General features: G+C 38.8%; 2 pseudogenes; both read right to left on the bottom strand.

Moving 5' to 3' along the window:
- Positions 1 to 11,863: 11,863 nt before the first annotated feature.
- On the bottom strand, positions 11,864 to 13,755 carry LOC149242724 (protein NRT1/ PTR FAMILY 5.10 pseudogene; annotated as a pseudogene).
- A 3,346-nt stretch (positions 13,756 to 17,101) lies between these two features.
- LOC149242723 (protein NRT1/ PTR FAMILY 5.10 pseudogene) lies at positions 17,102 to 18,994 on the bottom strand (annotated as a pseudogene).
- Positions 18,995 to 21,518: the final 2,524 nt, after the last annotated feature.

Raw genomic sequence — 21,518 nt, 5'->3', positions numbered from 1 at the left:
ATATATATATATATATATATATATATATATATATATATATATGTCTTTTCATTAGATGATGGGTTTATTAGGCCAATGAAATCTAATGCCGAGTGTTCAAAAGGTTTCATGACTAACTGTGGATGTAGGGGCATCTCATCAGACTAGCCAAGGCGGCCCATTCTTTGGCAGCTATCACATGCCTACACAAATTTCTTGGTGTCCTTAAAAATGGTTGGCCAATAATAGCCCATCTATAAGACTTTATGTCCAGTCCTGCGGTTTGGAAAATGTCCACTGCAAGGTCCATCATGGCAGGCTTTTAGGATATCATAGATTTCCTCTTCCCCGACACACCTACGGATATGCATGTTGGCTCCTGTGTGAAATAGGTATCCTTCGATCTAGGAGAACCGAGTGTTACGTTGAACTATTAATTTTCTTTCTCTGAGCATTAGGTGCTTGGGTAATTTTCCCACTGCTAGGTAGTTTGTGACATCCGCATACCATGGTGTTTTCACGGTTACAGTAAATAGGTTCTCATCAGGGAACTAATCTTCGACTGCCACTGCGTTGTCTGTTCTTGGCACACGTGAGAGGAAGTCTACCATAGGATTTTCCTTTCCTGGTCGATCCTTGATTGTTATGTCAAATTCCTGCAAAAGGATTAACCATCATGTCACTCTTCCATTCGTAATAGGTTTATTAGCTAGATATTTGATAGTAGAGTGATCAGTATACAAAACCACAGGGTATCCTATTATATATTGTCTAAATTTGTTAATAGCATAGATTACAGCTAGAAACTCTTTCTTGGTCATGGTGTAATTCAACTCAGAAGGAGTGAAATTTTTGTTAATGTAGTATATCGCATAAGGTTTCTTATCTTCCTCTTGGCCATGAACTACTCCAATGGCTGTATCTGATGCATCGAAATAAATCGGGAATGGTAAATCCCAGTTCAAGCCCCGTAATACTGGGGTTGTTGATGCTAGCCATTTTAATTCTTCAAAGCCAATGTCACATTTGTCATTCCATATAAAATCGATATTTCCTGTCAAAGCATATAATGGTGCAACAATTTGGGAGAAGTTCTTTATAAATATTTGATAATATCCAAAAAATCCCAAAAAACTATGTATCTTAGTTTGAGTGCAGGGGGTAGGTATTAAGAGGATTATCTAAATTTTTGTTGGATCTACCTAAATTCTAGCTGCTGAGATGTAATGACCCAGGATCAAGCCTTCAATCATCATCATGTGGCATTTCTCACGGTTTAATCAGAGCCTAGTAGCAACGCATCCTTCCAAGACTTTCTCCAGTGTCTGTAATGCCTGCTTGAAGTCATCTCCATAGGGTGTAAAATAGTCCATGTACACCTCTAGCCCCTCGTTTATCAAGTCTGCAAAAAAGCTGAGTATGGCTCTCTGGAATGTGGTAGGCACATTGCACAGTCTGAAACGTAATACCCTGCAAGCAAATGTCCCCTAGGGGCAGGTGAAGGAAGTCTTATCTTTGTCTTCAGGGGCAATTTGGATTTGGTTGTAGCCACTGAAGCCATCTAGGAAAGCAAAGAATTTTTTACCTACCAGTGTGTCTAGAACCTAGTCGATTGGAATGTCCTAAATAGCCTGGAGGAGGGGTATTTTTACACCACGATTTTTTAATTCTCCTAGGAGATCGAAATCAGGATATTCGATTCGGCGAGGTATAATCAATCGTTCTGGGAATGGTGGAGAAGAGTTAATAGTTTGATCGTGGCTTTTCTGTTTAACTGTATTCTCCATTTGAGGTGTTTTTTCTATAGGTAATGGTTCTTATAATTTTATATTATTATAACCTTCTAACTCAATAATCCGTCCAAACCTCAATTTGAGTTCATTACACTCTCTCAACTTACTTTTTGGATCCATCCCTTCAATAATTGGTACCGACTGGACTATTATATTGTTGGGATTCGAGTTGGGCTAGGCTGGGAGCTATGGTCATAGATTCGGTTGAGGATTCTACTGCAATGTTTAAGGTGCTAGTAGTGTAGGTTGAGGTAGGGTGATTGTTCCTATTGACTGATTTGTAGGTCTTTTCCAGTTTGATTGCAAGTTTTGGTTTTGTGAAGTGGAGGGGGGCCATTGAGATAGATATGGATTGTTCTACTAGAATGCTGGAAAGTAAGAGGAATTTGGCCAGCTATTATTTGGATTTGATTGATTGGACAAAGGTGGCATAGAAAATTCTTGTGGTGACAAATTAGGAAAAGGTAGTTGGTTTTTCCATATAGCTCCTATGTATTTCTGAGAATTATATTGTGAGGGATGAAAGAATGAATATGGGTCGACAGGCATACTTGTTTGTTGTGTTTTCCATTGGCGACGTTGATTTAATAGGTAGACTGCTTCTATTGCTTCTTCTTCCTCTTTGAAGACTACTTTTAATCTTGGGAGTAATGGGAAATTTTTTGTGGCATATTCTTTAGTGCATATGGCACAAGTCTGTACCATATCTAGTGGACATTATTTATGACTATGTTTCTTCCTGCATCGAGGGAAAAAAATAGCCAAGTTTTGTTTTGCTTCGGCCTGCTTCTGCTTGGCTTGCATGATGTCTAATTGTGTTGTCAAGGTTCCGAAGATATCCATTTTGAAATCTTCTAGCAAGTTGCCGATTTTAGTACGAGTAATGCTTCTACTAGGGATTTTTATGTATATGGTGATCATATCGCATTCAACTAGTTTCACTCTTGTCCTACCCCTTGAGCACTTGATACATAAATCAATAATGTTAGCATATTCTTCTTGATATATATCACCTTTACCCATAATACTTAATGTTTCTATCCAATAGTCTTTCATCCCCTTAATTAGTATGGTTTTTAGCACATTATTAGGCAGAGTCAGATTTCTGTAGGGAGACCATTGGAGGCTATATTGGAAACACTCCACATACTCTTCCAAAGTTTCACTGGGTCTTGCTACCATTTGGAATATCTCATCTTTTAGTTATCTAGATCTGCAATAATCCTGATATTTTTTAAGGAAAGGAGTTTTCATTTGGTCCCAATCATTTAAGGTGCCCCCACCCAATCCCATAAACCAATATAGGGTTGTTCCCTTTAAAGTGGATGGTAACAACTTTAGTTTCTGGGGATCAGTGGTGTAATCATAACCCTAACATAGGATGCCAAATTCAAACAGGAACGCATCTGGATCTTCTGAAGTGAGTCCATGAAAGGTGGGAATATTTTGTAGAGGAATAGATTTCATGGGTGTGTTGATAGCCATGTCAACAATAGGATACTATAATGTAGAAGTCTAGGCTGTTTGGGGATTATTAGCCATTTGATCAAAGATATCCCAGTACCCTTTTCGGATCTCTGGAGCTATAGAGTTATCCACAGGATGTCTAGAAGATGTGGGATCGATCCTAACAACACTCCCTTGATCTAGGACACTGGGTGTCCTCTGCTTAATTACTACCTGAGGGGATCGTGGTTCCTCTGTTTCCCCCGTTTCTCCTCCTCCCTCACAAATGTTGAACAAGTTCCCTTCTTGTGAGGGAATTGGTCATGAATTTTCAATGTCTTGAGAACTCTGCTCAGTCCCTTCAGTTTTATTGTGGACTCCAGTGTAGGCTACAGATGGTGAGCCTGTGGCTCGAAGGGAGATAGTAGGTTGTCTGGAAGCAACAGTTCAGGGACCTACTAATGGCTGAGATTCAACTTTTCTTAAGATGTTGGCGATAAAAGTTGATCATCCAAGGGTCACGAGTCCCTTAGATTTCTTAGGTTTGGGATGTGGAATTGCATTGTTTTCTGGTATTTTCTTCTTCACCATTCATGTAAAAATTCAAATGTTTATTTCTACCTTAAATTCCTAGCAATTTCTGCTAGAAAGCACGTGGGGGAGCAATAATTTTACTTGCTCCATACGCCAGTGCTTACCTTCCATTTTTAATACCTAGTTTTCTCTCAATAGACAAACATCAAACACCTACTTCACTTTTCTATAATTGTGCTAAAAAGTGGGTGGAGGAGCAAGTACTTTACTTACTCATTATGTAGGTTCTTACCTTCCCTTTTCAATACCCAATTCTTTCTCAACAACAATTTTCAGATATACATCACTCTTTGTAAATTGGCAACACTCTCCCCGGCAATGGAGCCAAAATGTTGTCTGATAAAAGGTGTCTTTTAAAACTCCTAATTACCCCACATTAATCATCAACCCAGGAAAGTCCTTTTATTTCAAGAGTGTACACAATATGTGCATACTATGAATCAAAAGAGTAATATTTCTTAAGGTGAAGTGTAAACCTTTGATACAAGAGTAAACATATGCATTTCTAAAACTCAAATTGCAATCACTAAAGGAAATATTACATCTAAGCTTCAAGACTCAATCCTCTGATGAAATTGTAATAAAATCTTGCACAAACAATTCAATTAACAATAGCATTAGCCGAGATCATAGTAGCAATAACCAATCTCTTCTTAGTTGATTCAATATAAATCATACTCAATCTCTACGAAGCAATCCAAATGGCAATGATATCAATCTAAGAGTTCAATAACGATAACCAAACTCTTACAGTTGATTAAATCAATATGTTCATTGTCTACATAATTTAATATGCAATAAGCATAAATCAAATCAAGTGACATTGTTGTAAAATATGTAAAGAAAATGTACTACATCAATCCAAGAAAGTCGTAAATAGAAAATAGGATAAACTCACAGAAAATGGGAAAATTGTCAAACCAATCAAACTTGCGAGAATCAGAAATACATAACAAAAGGAAGCAGTTTAATGCACTAGATGTTGGGCCCTTAGCCACCAGTGAACACTGCTGAGCTACTTTAGAGAATACGAATGAAAAGCAACGTCAATTATTTATTAATCATTGAACTTAGGTGGCATTACAATGCGGTCGTATCTGTCGTATCTCCAACAACATGAGTTTTTAAATTAAAATTACAATTTAAAATAACAGAGATTCATCTGCTTTCCTCCTACGATATTTTTCTTTTATAGTCAGAAAGAGGTAAAAGATAAATGTGATCCCTCAAGATCTCTCGATCCCAAGGGATTCGCAAATGAATGCTATCTTCAGACACCCTTCCTATTTAGCGCTAATCCTCCTAATTCATCCTCTGATCTTTTCGCGACCAACGCGTTCCATTCTTCCTTTGTTGGTCTGTGTTGTTCCGCCGCTAGTGAACAACAACTATTCCTTTCATTGTTTTTCTGCATAAAGAGGAGTAAAAGTTAGTTACGATGGCTAAATCTTAACTGAGAATAGTTCATATATTTCTTATCATAATCCGTAAATATGTTAGTGTATTAAGATGTGAAAGAGATAAGAAAAGAGGAAAAAGGTGATGGAATTGAGAGTAAATACATACCCATTTCATAACTCAACAGTAGCTTGTTTCAATCTGGTGTATATCCCAATTATCCAATACTTTAATTATCAGTCTCCATAAAAAAATTGATTATTGTAATATGGTAGGCATAAGATCATGGTTGTGGAGAGTGATTTCAAGCATATTTTATTTGGGATATTATTATGGCATGTCCAACTATCATAATCTAGATTAGAAATTATTACTCATCTAAACAACCATGATATTACATTTACAAATTGTTGCAGATTGTGTGAAAATTATAAATTGTGCCATCAAAGAAATTAAATGCTTAGTGAGTTGAAACATTGCATTTAAAGGATATGGAATGCGTTAATCCATATTTATATGGATACTTGAACCATAATTCAACACCTTAACATGATCATATTTGTGTTTGGTGCTCAACGTAAGACTTAAAAGTGTGAATAGATTCTTGATCTTATCAACATAAATTGATCAACATTTAAGTGCAAAGGTAATGTGCCATCTCTTAAGCAATGAACATACTAGATATATTATTATTAAACCTTTAAGTGCAGTAGATTATAACATTTTGAAAACTCAAATGAAGAGAGTTGATTTCATATTGTAAATGCAGTATGCTCACTTTAATTCAATCCTTCAATGAGAGTAATATTCCATATAGAAAGGGTTGAATTATATGCATTGATTTTTAATGATGTAACATTCTGTCTAAGTATGGGGCTAAGCTAGAATTGAAGGTACTTAATATTTGAGCTATTTTGCAGTGTTAAAGTCTATCCCAAATCTATACCAACTATTTATATGAAAATCAAGGAAAGAAAAAGATATCCACAAAGAAGTGAGGGTGTATAAGCATCAGTTTTCTATTTAGTTCTTCATGTTTAGATCCATATCAAAATGAAAGTTAGGAAACGATAGATCCAATAAAACCCTTCTGACACCAAAACGATGCATTCTATGGATTTTTTATGCACCCTTGTTTTGTTTCATAACCAAATGCAAGGGGAGATATCAAAATGTTTATGACATGGTTGAATGATTGTTTTGGCTATAACATTTCACCTAATACTTTGCATTTCCCCTATACTAGAGTTGGGTAGAAAGAATAAACCTTATTCATTAGGAATAACTCTATAATCACTTATAGCCATGAAAACATTTTTCTAGGTGAGAAACAAAGCGAATAAGTTCTTTGGCAATGATTGTAGCCCAAGTTTAACCATGGAATTTCTCCAAATATATCTAACCCTATTATGTGTTGGAAATGACATTAAGTGGTAAATCATGTGGCACAACGTGGAGTCCACATGGGTGCCACATGGCATGGAAATGTATCAATGTAAGTAAGGAAGGGGAAACATTAAACCCACACAAATTTTGACCCCAAGATCCAAATAATACTTTTTTTTAATCACCAGAAATGTTTTGACAAGATGAATATCATGAATTGTGTTGCATCAGTGTTAAAAGATAAAATAAGACATAAAATTTTATTTACCTCATCGTCATAATTTGTTATGCAACCAACTCACAAAATAGAAGAGACAGATAGATCAACGACTTCAAGTGTAGCCTCTTCGAGGGGGAAACCTCCTTTACATTACATAAAATGAAAAATTATTTGATGATACAAATGACGTGACCTCCTTTATATATATAGGATTCTAAGGGGTCTCAATATAACAAGAGCTAACATAACAATAATAATGTAAGGGCACAACAATAACAATCGTTGGCTCCTATGGGGCACAATAATAACAATATGGGGCAACCTAGGCACAAAAATAACAATAAGGGGTACAATGACAATAATAATAAGGGAATACACTAGTATTATAGGGACCTAATGTGACCCTCTCCTTCAAAAATGTGTTGTCCACAATACTTGAGTATTTTTGGATGCTTTTGTATAAAATTATCATCCTCCCATGTGGAATCTTCAACGGGTAAGTTCTTCCACTTGGTGAGACACTCTGAAATTGATCAATTTTTTAGCTATTGAGTTCTTGTTTATGTGACTTCTTTAGGTTCCAATATAATTTTTCCTTCCTCATCAGTTTTTGGAAATATTGTTTGAACTCGAAGCTTGTCACCTATAACCTTCTTTAAGCATGAAACATGGAAAGCTAGGTGCACTCGAGAAGATGCAGGAAGTTCAAATTTGTATGACATAGTGGCAATCTTTTGCAACACCTTGTACAGACCATAATACTTTGGTGATAATTTATTATCCTTCTTAGCTTGCTTGAGGGAAATTTTTTTGTATGGTTGTAGTCGTAGAAATACCTAGTCACCTACATCAAAAACTTATTTCATTGCAGTGTTGATTTTCCTATTGTTTTATTCTATTCTATGCCAAAGTTAGGTTATCTTTTAAGAGTTGGAGAACTTTTTGTTGATGCTCTATGTGACCCTCTGTTGGGACAAGGTTCCCTAAGGTCAATTTTGGAGCAAAAGCCCAAGTTTAGGGGCTGAAAGCCGAAGCTTTTAAATGTAAAGTGTAAAGTCTCCGCAATTTTTGGTCACAAAGTGCGTATATGTAAAGTGTCATAAACAAGTTTTACCCTTTGTTTAGGTATGTTGTGTCGGTTTTAGTAGACCTACCCATGCTTTGTGGACCATGGGATTGCATAAAAAGGAGAGTCTTAAAGAGTATAAGGTAGTTCATAGAAGTTTTGAGGACAAGTGTAATGGGTCAGTAGTAGTGACGAGCGAAGAGTCTTAGAGTAGAAGAGAGGCTCTTCAACTTTGTGCAGAGAGGCCTAGACTAGAGTCTATAGCTGAGTGTGTGGACCCCTACAGCTGAGTGCAGAGGGTAGTTTGGAGTCTGTAAGAAAATATGAAGTATCCATAAAGAGACTGTTCTAGAAATATATTTTTTTTATCCCTTTATTTTTGTTATGAATAAATTCATTTATCTTATGATGAATATTGGGCTCATGATTTAATGTTGTATTGATGTGCGAATCTATATGTTTTACATTGTTATATGAATGCAAGTAATAATATCTTCGTACATGAAGAATATCTTAATCCATGCAAAAGATATTAGACAATTGAGTTGATCTGGGTAATTATAGACTTAGGAGTGATTACAGAAGCACGTCCGTGGTTGAGTCACCTGTTTAGGGTCCAAGAAAGACAGTCATAGACCTTCGTGAAGTTTTATAGACTAGTAAGAGGAAGTTATATCGATAATCCTCGAGGGCTTATCGATCTATGCGAAGGTAGATAAAGGGTAAAAAATGACATCTTAACCATCTCTAGGTGTGGAAAATTGGTTCCAGCATCCCCCCATACTCCCCCGAGTGAGACTTCAGTCCGTACTCCATGGATCTATGCCGAAAGGGCTAGTGGTGTAGGGATTTGTTTGGCTAATGTAACGCTGAACCTGTGTCAAGGCCCCCGAAGCCAACAAATTGTTCCATTTTTGGGACCGAGATTGTTGTTGGGAAAAGTATCCATTCGGAATGCCCCTATCCAACTCTAAGGTGTGATAGTGCCTTAGCAACAAACAAGGAAAACTATTTTCGTATTCTTCTTTATGAAATGTAAATAGAGAAGAAGGATGTAACTAAATATGCAAATATAACAAAGCATCATTGATATACAAGCATATAGGAGAAACTCAAATAGTTTTATTGATATGATAAGAAAGTCCAAGAGGAGATACAACCAAGTGAGTCCCGATCCAGCATCTACCTCCCAGCAAAGGAATCCCTTCCTCTCCTCCAACAAAGCATAAATCACCCAATGCACTAATCTCAATCTCAAACCAACAACAATTCTCTGCAAAGTACAAAATTCCAGCCTCTGGATCTCTTGGATGAGGGATCCATATATAGATGTAAGCAGAGAGGATGAGTCAGCTTATGTTTTGACTTGTGGCTTCTCTCTATCAGTTCTTGCTTAAACTTGGAGGTTGAGAGCCTCTTACTCATCACTAGTCGAATTCATTGAGGCAAGTGTCATTGGAGAAGATTCTGGAAGCTTCCATGGTCTTTCCACCTCGTTGAATGAGCTTGCCATTTGTCAGTTCCCGCTCAGCGCACCCTGGTAGTTCATTTAGGTGCATTGCAACACACCTAGCTAGTGTACTGCGGTGCATTGCAACGCATGCAGCTAGTAGAGCATCTGAATTGATCCTGAATTGACTGTTTCTGAGTTGTTTTTGGTGGAGAACTTCTGGGAGAAGCTGTCATTGGTTGACCTTGTTCCTTTAGGGGCAGGAACAACTCTTTTAGGGACTTTGGATCCCTTGGATTATGGACATTTCATGCTCAATGCTATAAGGCACAAAAATTTCTATAACAGTTTCCCCCTAAAGTATGAGGCCGTTTATCGGGTGAAATGCTTTATTAGGAGGATCTGAAGTTCTTTCAATGCTGGGAGGAGACCTGTAATAAGATACAATACAATACATTATTTTTCATATTGTTTTCATGATCTAGCTGAGGCGGGCATTCCCATGCTCAGCTTTATAAATTCATTTATATGTACATAGGACAGACAATCGTCTGATGGCAGACTGATGATTTTGATGAAATCATCATCCTTTTGGTAGGATGATTATCTATGCCGCAGTGTTGTACATGTCAATGTCTTTACTTTTCCTGAATATATATCGCAGCCCGGATGGATGAAACTAGATCCAGGGTCTTTAATCTCGTCCGATCTTCACTCTAAGTACAAGTCGATCCATGTGAGAAATGTTTTGAAGTCGAACATGGAAAGACATCGCTTGATTACCAGTCAATGATGTAAATTGTTAACAAGCGCGAGAGGAATCACCGATAATGATAATGACCCTAAAGGTACTGCAGTACAATTCACGTGGTGTGAATAAAGGACTTGGCGTTGAACACCACGCAAAATCTTTCGGTCGAAGGTCATTGATGTATACATGTCGCCGGATGTGAGAAACTTGCCATTGAGGCATGCAAGCTTCAAAGTACTGAAGGGGGTGTTCCTAGATCAACTTCTTGGATAATGAGCTGATGTCAACAAGAAGCGATCCGTCAAAGGAGGGCCTTAATGTATCCCACATCAATGACACGGAACGGAGCAAATGATTTTGATGGAGGTGAAAACGATCTGATGATATATGGTTCAGGGTGGCGGTCATGAAAGAATGAAGGATAATGTATGGTAGTGGATGGGACACAGTTTACTTCTCTGGATGACTTCTCTTGAACATATCGGCAACACTTATGTGATGGATTGGTAGCATTTTACCCAAAGATGTATGGTATGGCGAGACCATGGTGATGTGACCGATGAATGAAACACCCAACCCGACTCAGGCACGGAGTGGAAGTGTCATGTTCAAGAGCGACTTGCTACCTGTTATCACAAAATCGTGTACTAAGGGCTACTACTTAGCAAGATCTCATGCAACTATTTCAAACCAGGCTTTCGACTATGGCTTAGCCTCCTTAGTCAGAGAGGGCTCTCTCACATATTTTTGATATGGGTTAATAACAAGAAAAGATGGCTAACTCTTCAAACAGTACATGAAAATAAGCTGGTTGGAACAACAAAATAACATTCTTCCATTGGGCTCATGGAGTCAAACACCTTTGCAGTAAACTATTAACTACTCAATCATGGAAGCCAAGGCATATAATGTTTAAACACTCAGAACATTTCTCAAAAAGAACCTCAACTCATAAACATACACAAGAAGTCTGAGCACTAGGTGAATTCAGAGTGATTGCATGTCTATTGAGCTGTAAAACAGAAAGGATAAAGACAAAACCACATATATTCTGAGCCTTTGAACACAAGATGAATCTTGGGAAGAAAAAGTAATCTTTCTATTACTGTCAAAAGTCTTTTACATCAGCCAATATAAAAACTCTGTTTCTTTTATAAATCTCCAACCCTCAATACATCGATGATCCCACTATATATATGAATATGATCCTAACTACTTGGAGCTTCCTCCTCCAGCATGAGGGGAGCTCGATTCTACCTATGATGACACCTACTAACCTTTAACTAACTAATAATTACAGCTGATTATTCATTGACAGCGCTGAAATCCTAAAACAATTAAAACTCTACTTTTACATCATGCTGGAAGTAGCATTTATTACAATCAAGATGGTGCTCCTACGAGAAAAAGGAGAGAACAGGCTCATTCTCTGACAAATGGCTTCTTTTAGTTTGGCTGTGACAGGTGTCTGTATTTGCTTGCTGGCCTTTAATATAACATGTTTTCCAATACCCTGAAATTTAGGAAACTGCTCCTGTTTGTCGGTCCTTGGTTTGCCTCAACATATTCGAATCCAAAGGAGTATGCTTTTAACTTTTAATTAACCAAAATAGAGTGGATTGCCACATCCTGGATGTGCTGTAGGTTGTATTGATGGACAGGTGTCTCTCTTTCAAATTTCTCGATCATCTCTCCAAACTGTTTGTCGGCTTTGAAAACGCCACCTATAGCAGTTTCGTAGCGCGCTACGAAACTGCTGTGTAATTTCAAAAACACAGTCTCAACCCAAAATCTTTATCAACTGAATATTGCCAGTGGAATTTGCAGTCACCATTATTTCTGATTTCCCTCTCCAGCATACACTTGAAACAAATTGACTACTATCATCTTCCATTTCTTGACTAGATACAGGGTCTTCAAATCCAAATCTATGTGATCCCATAGGCATAGGCAGAGATTTGTAGTAGGCAAAAACAGAATTGATCTCTGAACCACATGCAACATATCCATCCATGACCGAAAACTCCACAAAGTTCTTCTCATTGGTATGATCAGTATAGGTCAGAGTACAAACATTATTGGATAACCCAGAAAGATTGGCTTTTGTAAGATCCCACAACTTGAGTGTGTTATCTGTGGATGCAAAAATTTCACTCTCTCTATTGTTAAATTCCAGCGTACCTCTGTTTCTCATCTTTAGCTTCTCAATAACTGAAATAAGTATGCTACTCAGGAAACTACCAATTCCTAAAACACTCAAATACACAGCTATACCCAGGGATTTCGTAGAGTCTGGCATCTGATCATAACAGTACTCCTGCATTCCTACCATCGTAAATACATCAGCTATGCCAAATAATATATATTGTGGAAGCAGCAGGGAAATGCTCAATGGAATTGTTGCCTTGGGCATATCTATGAGTCCACTATCCTTTGCAGAAGAGTTATACCTCGTTCATTCCCTGTCAAGTTTCTTGCAATCGGAACAAAGATGCGGTCATATACAGGCAACAGTGGAATAATAGACAGGTCAATAAAACTCTGTAAGCTTGCAGGAGGGATCTCAAAATGTTTTCCAATCTTTCTATCCATTGTGGCGCCCTGTTTTGTGAAAAAGGTTGCAGATTGTGAAAAGACAATCCCAAATTTCAAACATGACACCCAGATCGGTGACAGCCCAAGAATAGCTTTCACCTCTTCAACGTCTTGGACTGTGCATAGTTGCCAATTATGGGTTGTTTTGCATTCGTAGTCTAATTCATCTTCAACTGTGGCTTTGTCAAGAAACTTAAACTGATCAGTAGGCAAATACTGTCTTCTCGACCCAAACTTCAAACCTTCTCTTTCTGCAGCGGCAGCTACTTTCATTTCTTCTTGGAAAGGAGGAGAAACATTCCACCTATGAAACTTTGCAACAAAGACATGAACAATTCGAGTGAGAGGACTACCAATGGGCAGTTTATGTTGGTAAAATCTTGTCCCACACGAGAAGGTAAACAGTGCCATCACCATTGTCACGGAGGGAATGCCAAATCCCGGACCCCATCCAACATTGTCCTGAATATACAAGAGTACAGTGACTCCTAGAAGAGTACCAAAGCAAATACCCCAATACCAATAGTTGAAGAATGAACTTTTATACTTTTTCTCTACCGGATCGTCGTCTTCAAATTGATCTGCACCAAATGCTTGTAGACAGGGTTTGTGGCCTCCTTGCCCCAAAGCAACCAAGTAGATTGAGAAGAAGAAAATCCCAGAGTGATGCAAACTCCTCACAGAGGCCGATAAAGTGACCAAAATTAAACCCAGCAAATAGATGACAAAAGACGCAGCAATGGTCCGATATCGACCAGAATATGTATCTGCTACAAAAGCTCCAACGAAAGGAAGCATGGACGCCACACCTGACCAGGCGTTCACATTCTTTGCAGCAGTAGCAGTGCTTTCATTCAGAACATCTGTAAGGTAAGTAACCATGTTGGAAAGAATGCCTGCATAGGCTAGCCTTTCTGCTGTCTCCACTCCAATTATGAAAAGTGATGCTTTCCATCGGCCAGTATGAGCTCTCCTAATAGAGCGTCCACGGAGATCAACTGATCCATCTCCAACAATACCAGTGAATGAAGATGAGAGATCCTCTTCCATTGTTGTTTGCTCAGATAGTTGCTGTTGATCCCTTTTCCGGCAAAGAAAAACAAATGTCAACCAGGTGTCTATGTTCTCTATCGGTGGAGGAACTAATGCACGAACAACTGGTAATGTTTATCAAATCTCAACATCTCGTTTGGTTCCTTGTATTCGGTCAATACACAAAGATTAGAACATGAGGCGCATACTTAAATGCAAATACATTTCATTTGTCAAAAACTCATCACTGACACGAACATGATCCCACAACCATGAATTCCCAATGTACTTGGAGATGATATATGCACCACCACTTAGTCGATAACCAACTTCATATATATTTGCTGCTTTTCCAACATAATTAACCTGAGTTGGGATCAGAAGGGCTTCATTGACTTGAGAAAGGCGATTGTCCCAGGAAAGGATCTTCAAGGTATTAGTCTCAGGGAGAGCACTGAGCAAATCTGTGTTGCTACAAACGAGCTTAATGCACTTCTTCCTTGAAAACACTGTCGCTGCTCTCATCTGCAGAACTCTGTACAATAGGCATGCTAGGATTTTGGGTCTCCACTGAAAACTCGAACAAATCCCCAATTTCGTAGCACGCTACGAAATCACTTAAACAGGTAGCGCTGCGAAACTGCTAAAAAGGATTCATGCGCTGCGAAAACACCTTGTCCTTAAGCTAGGCTAAAAATTTTTGGCAACAGAATTTTCAGTGATAACAGTGGCTCCACTTGGGATAATGTGCCCTTGTGGTACACTAAGAACCTGCAGTTCCAGTGCCTTATCCATTTTGACAAACTGAAATTTGCTCGACAATCATCCCCTTCAAGCTTCTGGGCCTTCTCCTCGAGCTAAAGCTTGCTGATCACTGTTAGGAAAAAGAGATCTACATTTACTAAAAAATAAATGCTCAGTCAACCTTGAGCTTATTTTGCATTCACCTACCTACCTACCCTAACAATTTCAAACTTCATTCAGCTCAATCAATGTGAAATTTCCAATGTAGCCAATCATTTATCTTATCTGACATTTGAGTCCTTTGGCTGTGCTTGAAACAAAAATAAGCCAGATACTGAAGTAACCGAGGCAGCATGAGGTGTAACTGTTCTTCAACATGAAAATATAACTGGAAGCCGCCTGAACAGTAAATCTTTTCCATGTATTCAGCTATAGGGTCAAAAAACACATGGTTAGTTTGCTGATTCTCAAAACTTTCTGTATCTTTAGACAACTTACCTTCAGCCACACCAAATTTATTTGATATGCTATCCAACTGCCTTTCTGAATGATGCTCACAAACAATGTAATTTTCCTCACTATTATGATCCTTATTTGAAGTAAGCTGCTGCAAGGAATTACAAAATTGAGCAAGTTTTTCCTCTGCCTGAGGGTCATAGAAAATTTCCTCCAATATTTCTTCTTTCTGGGTGCAATCAATTTCATCTTCATCATGATCTGAAGCCTGACCAATCTGCTGCATCTCTACATCAATATCTAAGGATAAAACATGGTTTTCACAAGTATACTCCTGCTGCTCTTCATGCTGCGTTTCCTGAGATGATATACTTTCTCCTTGGTGCTGAAATGCATTGTTATGGAGAGCCTCTAAAATTTCTTCATCCATAAATTCATCATCATCATAACAATCCTCCAAGTACTGAATAAGATTTAAAGAATGCCTACATCAGTCTTTGAGCAGCAACAAAGAAGGATAACATTCTTTATACATTTCACAGAACACATCATGAAAATCAGCAAGAGAAGATAATGAACCATTTTCCAAAATTTTATACCAAGACCATGCTTTTCCTTCTAGAGTGGCCATAAACATCCTCATGAGACAATCTTCAGGGAAATGAACCTTAAGACTGCGTACATGCATATGAAATCTAACCAAATGGAGAGCAGCATCATCCTTCTTTTCATCTTTGAATATTGGAAGATCATCTAACCAATCAACCTTTGGCATAGGATTTGGAAAACCAGGGATATGAGACCGATCCATAGGAGCATACCTGGCATTCATTCTTGCAGTGGAACTCATCTTGTAACTTCATCAAGCTACTGATCTTCTAGCAGTGGAGTCACCTTCAAACTTCTTATTTGATGTGTGGAGTCGCCAAGGTAGTTTTGCAGCCTCAAAAAGATGTCTGAGCTCCTGCTACCTTCAGAAGTTCAGCCTCTAAATTTCGGGAAAGAATAATCTTCAGGCTCCCGGCAGACGCACCAAAATGTTATCACAAAATCGTGTACTAAGGGCTGCTACTTAGCAAGATCTCATGCAACTATTTCAAACCAGGCTTTAGACTAAGGCTTAGCCTCCTTAGTCAGAGAGGGCTCTCTCACAGATTTTTGATATGGGTTAATAACAAGAAAAGATGGCTAACTCTTCAAACAATACATGAAAATAAGCTGGTTGGAACAACAAAATAACATTCTTCCATTGGGCTGATGGAGTCAAACACCTTTGCAGTAAACTATTAACTACTCAATCATGGAAGCCAAGGCATATAATGTTTAAACACTCAGAACATTTCTCAAAAAGAACCTCAACTCATAAACATACACAGGAAGTCTGAGCACTAGGTGAATTCAGAGTGATTGCATGTCTATTGAGCTGTAAAACAGAAAGGATAAAGACAAAACCACATATATTCTGAGCCTTTGAACACAAGATGAATCTTGGGAAGAAAAAGTAATCTTTCTATTATTGTCAAAAGTCTTTTACATCAGCCAATATAAAAACTCTGTTTCTTTTATAAATCTCCAACCCTCAATACATCGATGATCCCACTATATATATGAATATGATCCTAACTACTTGGAGCTTCCTCCTCCAGCATGAGGGGAGCTCGATTCTACCTATGATGACACCTACTAACCTTTAACTAACTAATAATTACAGCTGATTATTCATTGACAGCGCTGAAATCCTAAAACAATTAAAACTCTACTTCTACATCATGCTGGAAGTAGCATTTATTACAATCAAGATGGTGCTCCTACGAGAAAAAGGAGAGAACAGGCTCATTCTCTGACAAATGGCTTCTTTTAGTTTGGCTGTGACAGGTGTCTATATTTGCTTGCTGGCCTTTAATATAACATGTTTTCCAATACCCTGAAATTTAGGAAACTGCTCCTGTTTGTCGGTCCTTGGTTTGCCTCAACATATTCGAATCCAAAGGAGTATGCTTTTAACTTTTAATTAACCAAAATAGAGCGGATTGCCACATCCTGGATGTGTTGTAGGCTGTATTGATGGATAGGTGTCTCTCTTTCAAATTTCTCGATCATCTCTCCAAACTGTTTGTCGGCTTTGAAAATGCCACCTACAGCAGTTTCGTAGCGCGCTACGAAACTGCTGTGTAATTTCAAAAACATAGTCTCAACCCAAAATCTTTATCAACTGAATATTGCCAGTGGAATTTGCAGTCACCATTATTTCTGATTTCCCTCTCCAGCATACACTTGAAACAAATTGACTACTATCATCTTCCATTTCTTGACTAGATACAGGGTCTTCAAATCCAAATCTATGTGATCCCATAGGCATAGGCAGAGATTTGTAGTAGGCAAAAACAGAATTGATCTCTGAACCACATGCAACATATCCATCCATGACCGAAAACTCCACAAAGTTCTTCTCATTGGTATGATCAGTATAGGTTAGAGTACAAACATTATTGGATAACCCAGAAAGATTGGCTTTTGTAAGATCCCACAACTTGAGTGTGTTATCTATGGATGCAGAAATTTCACTCTCTCTATTGTTAAATTCCAGCGTACCTCTGTTTCTCATCTTTAGCTTCTCAATAACTGAAATAAGTATGCTACTCAGGAAACTACCAATTCCTAAAACACTCAAATACACAGCTATACCCAGGGATTTCGTAGAGTCTGGCATCTGATCATAAAAGTACTCCTGCATTCCTACCATCGTAAATACATCAGCTATGCCAAATAATATATATTGTGGAAGCAGTAGGGAAATGCTCAATGGAATTGTTGCCTTGGGCATATCTATGAGTCCACTATCCTTTGCAGAAGAGTTATACCTTCTTCATTCCCTGTCAAGTTTCTTGCAATCGGAACAAAGATGCGGTCATATACAGGCAACAGTGGAATAATAGACAGGTCAATAAAACTCTATAAGCTTGCAGGAGGGATCTCAAAATGTTTTCCAATCTTTCTATCCATTGTGGTGCCCTGTTTTGTGAAAAAGGTTGCAGATTGTGAAAAGACAATCCCAAATGTCAAACATGACACCCAGATCGGTGACAACCCAAGAATAGCTTTCACCTCTTCAACGTCTTGGACTGTGCATAGTCGCCAATTATGGGTTGTTTTGCATTCGTAGTCTAATTCATCTTCAACTGTGGCTTTGTCAAGAAACTTAAACTGATCAATAGGCAAATACCGTCTTCTCGACCCAAACTTCAAACCTTCTCTTTCTGCAGCGGCAGCTACTTTCATTTCTTCTTGGAAAGGAGGAGAAACATTCCACCTATGAAACGTTGCAACAAAGACATGAACAATTCGAGTGAGAGGACTACCAATGGGCAGTTTATGTCGGTAAAATCTTGTCCCACACGAGAAGGTAAACAGTGCCATCACCATTGTCACGGCGGGAATGCCAATTCCCGGACCCCATCCAACATTGTCCTGAATATACAAGAGTACAGTGACTCCTAGAAGAGTACCAAAGCAAATACCCCAATACCAATAGTTGAAGAATGAACTTTTATACTTTTTCTCTACCGGATCGCCGTCTTCAAATTGATCTGCACCAAATGCTTGTAGATAGGGTTTGTGGCCTCCTTGCCCCAAAGCGACCAAGTAGATTGAGAAGAAGAAAATCCCAGAGCGATGCAAACTCCTCACAGAGGCCGATAAAGTGACCAAAATTAAACCCAGCAAATAGATGACAAAAGACGCAGCAATGGTCCGATATCGACCAGAATATGTATCTGCTACAAAAGCTCCAACGAAAGGAAGCATGGACGCCACACCTGACCAGGCGTTCACATTCTTTGCAGCAGTAGCAGTGCTTTCATTCAGAACATCTGTAAGGTAAGTAACCATGTTGGAAAGAATGCCTGCATAGGCTAGCCTTTCTGCTGTCTCCACTCCAATTATGAAAAGTGATGCTTTCCATCGGCCAGTATGAGCTCTCCTAACAGAGCGTCCACGGAGATCAACTGATCCATCTCCAACAATACCAGTGAATGAAGATGAGAGATCCTCTTCCATTGCTGTTTGCTCAGATAGTTGCTGTTGATCCCTTTTCCGGCAAAGAAAAACAAATGTCAACCAGGTGTCTATGTTCTCTGTCGGTGGAGGAACTAATGCACGAACAGCTGGTAATGTTTATCAAATCTCAACATCTCGTTTGGTTCCTTGTATTCGGTCAATACACAAATATTAGAACATGAGGCGCATACTTAAATGCAAATACATTTCATTTGTCAAAAACTCATCACTGACACGAACATGATCCCACAACCATGAATTCCCAATGTACTTGGAGATGATATATGCACCACCACTTAGTCGATAACCAGCTTCATATATATTTGCTGCTTTTCCAACATAATTAACCTGAGTTGGGATCAGAAGGGCTTCATTGACTTGAGAAAGGCGATTGTCCCAGCAAAGGATCTTCAAGGTATTAGTCTCAGGGAGAGCACTGAGCAAATCTGTGTTGCTACAAACGAGCTTAATGCACTTCTTCCTTGAAAACACTGTCGCTGCTCTCATCTGCAGAACTCTGTACAATAGGCATGCTAGGATTTTGGGTCTCCACTGAAAACTCGAACAAATCCCAAATTTCGTAGCACGCTACGAAATCACCTAAACAGGTAGCGCTGCGAAACTGCTAAAAAGGATTCATGCGCTGCGAAAACACCTTGTCCTTAAGCTAGGCTAAAAAATTTTGGCAACATAATTTTCAGTGATAACACTACCAATAAAAGTTCTTTGAGTTTCTTCCCAATTTTTCCCCAGTCATTTCTGACCAGTACCTCTTTATTTTTGTCAAGCTTGAGGAGGATAACATATGCTTGTTCTATAATTTTCCCTTCGGGCAAACCCATCGCTATGTTTTAACGAGCCTAGCGATAGTGAAACTCATTCTCGTCTAAAGACAAGTTTGTCGCTATTAATCTTTTTAACGAGTCTAACGACAAAGATAACTCGGTCCTTTTCATTTTTAGAGAGTCTGAAAAGGTACGTAAAGATAACTCCAAAGTTCCTTTTTCGTCATCTAATCCCTTAAGTCCGAAAAAGTATAAAACAATATAGAAGGGATGAATTTTCGATAGTTTTAACAAACCGAACAAAGCAAGCACTCGATCTTTTTGTGCAATAATCCCTCAGGTCCAAAAAGATTAAAATATAGAGGAGGGATAACACTTCCGGTCGTTTTAACGAGCTTGAAGGCCAAAACTCGGCAATCATTTCATATTTTACGAGTCAGATGAAAAGAGCTTAAAGAAGACTCGTCTTTTGAGGAACGAGTGATAAAACGGGTTAGCAGCTGATTCCAGGTAAGGGTTGGAATTTTCCAATCACGGCAGGTGTCACAAGGATGGCTAGTGAAATCACTCTTCGCAGCTATTCCTCAAAATGGGTAAACAATCAAATGGAGGTGAATGATCGGCCAACGGAAAAGTGGAGGTGACGGTGCAAACACGACCAAGGCTTTAATGGCTGATAAATTTACATTCACGGTGGTTATTTACCGGAGGGTAGTTCATTTTTTAACGAGCTTAAACGCGGGTTGAAAGACTTGCTCGGTCTTATATTTATGTTTTTAACGAGCATGAACTATGTGCTAAAACTGCTAGATTAATCCAGTCATATGATAAGAATGTCTCATTTAAGATTCCATCTTTTATGGAGCTTGCGCCTTACAAAGCTTTGCTCCGGATCCTTTCTTTATGCAAGTTAGGAAACGACTAATCCTACGAGTTTAAAGGGTTAGACCTACAGGTTTAAAGGGAGGACCTAAAAATTTAAAAAAATAAATAGCCACCCCTTGCTTGCACTCTAAAAGGTTTGCATGCTCCCAGGTATAAAGTATGATTTCAAGGTTACCCCTACTTCACTTCCGCCAAAACATTTGTTTTACTGAGAGAGGCCTACCTCTTTCAGGTTACCAAAGATTGTCTCATTCACGTAGCGAACAAAAATTTTCTTCGGCAATGTCCACCGAGATGAACAAAGGTGAGTGACTCTGTTCTGTCAAACACATAACTTTGACAAAAGAATCTTATTCTAGAACAACCCCTCTTCCAATCACGGACGGGGTACGGACTAGTCATATTCTCCCGCAGAAACCTACCCTATACCCAAAGTTTTCCTGCCGAAGCAGACCAGGATGCATGCCCCCTGGGTTCCAGTCATACCCCTCCGAATTACTCGCACTCATCGGGAGGACGGACCGTGGGTTGAGACATTTCTTGCGTGAAGAGACCATTTAGGGATGGTATATGACTATTTGCGATGCGTGATCCGGGAAATGAAAGCTGGTCCACAAGCTTGACCACTCTTCCTTCGTGCGGAAAACACATTACTCTAAAGAGTGAGGAGACGATGGCTCCCATGCAATAAATATAGTCTCGTCCAAGGAGTAGGTTATAATCCAAGGGTCCTTGAACGACCATCACATTCATTTGAATGGTCTTCCCTTTCAATGTTATGGGCACATTGGGGAGGATCCCTAAAGGTCAACTGGTTCCTTTATCGAAGCCTGTCAGATTTCTCAGCTCAGGCAAAAGCGATGGCGAACCAAGCGCTTTCCA

Source organism: Pinus tabuliformis, chromosome 8 (genome assembly GCF_031772625.1).
Source record: "Pinus tabuliformis cultivar Carrire ecotype Pingquan chromosome 8, CPIR1, whole genome shotgun sequence".
NCBI lineage: Eukaryota > Viridiplantae > Streptophyta > Pinopsida > Pinales > Pinaceae > Pinus > Pinus tabuliformis.
Note: the sequence above shows the minus strand (reverse complement) of the source record. Positions and strands in the feature narration are given on the sequence as shown.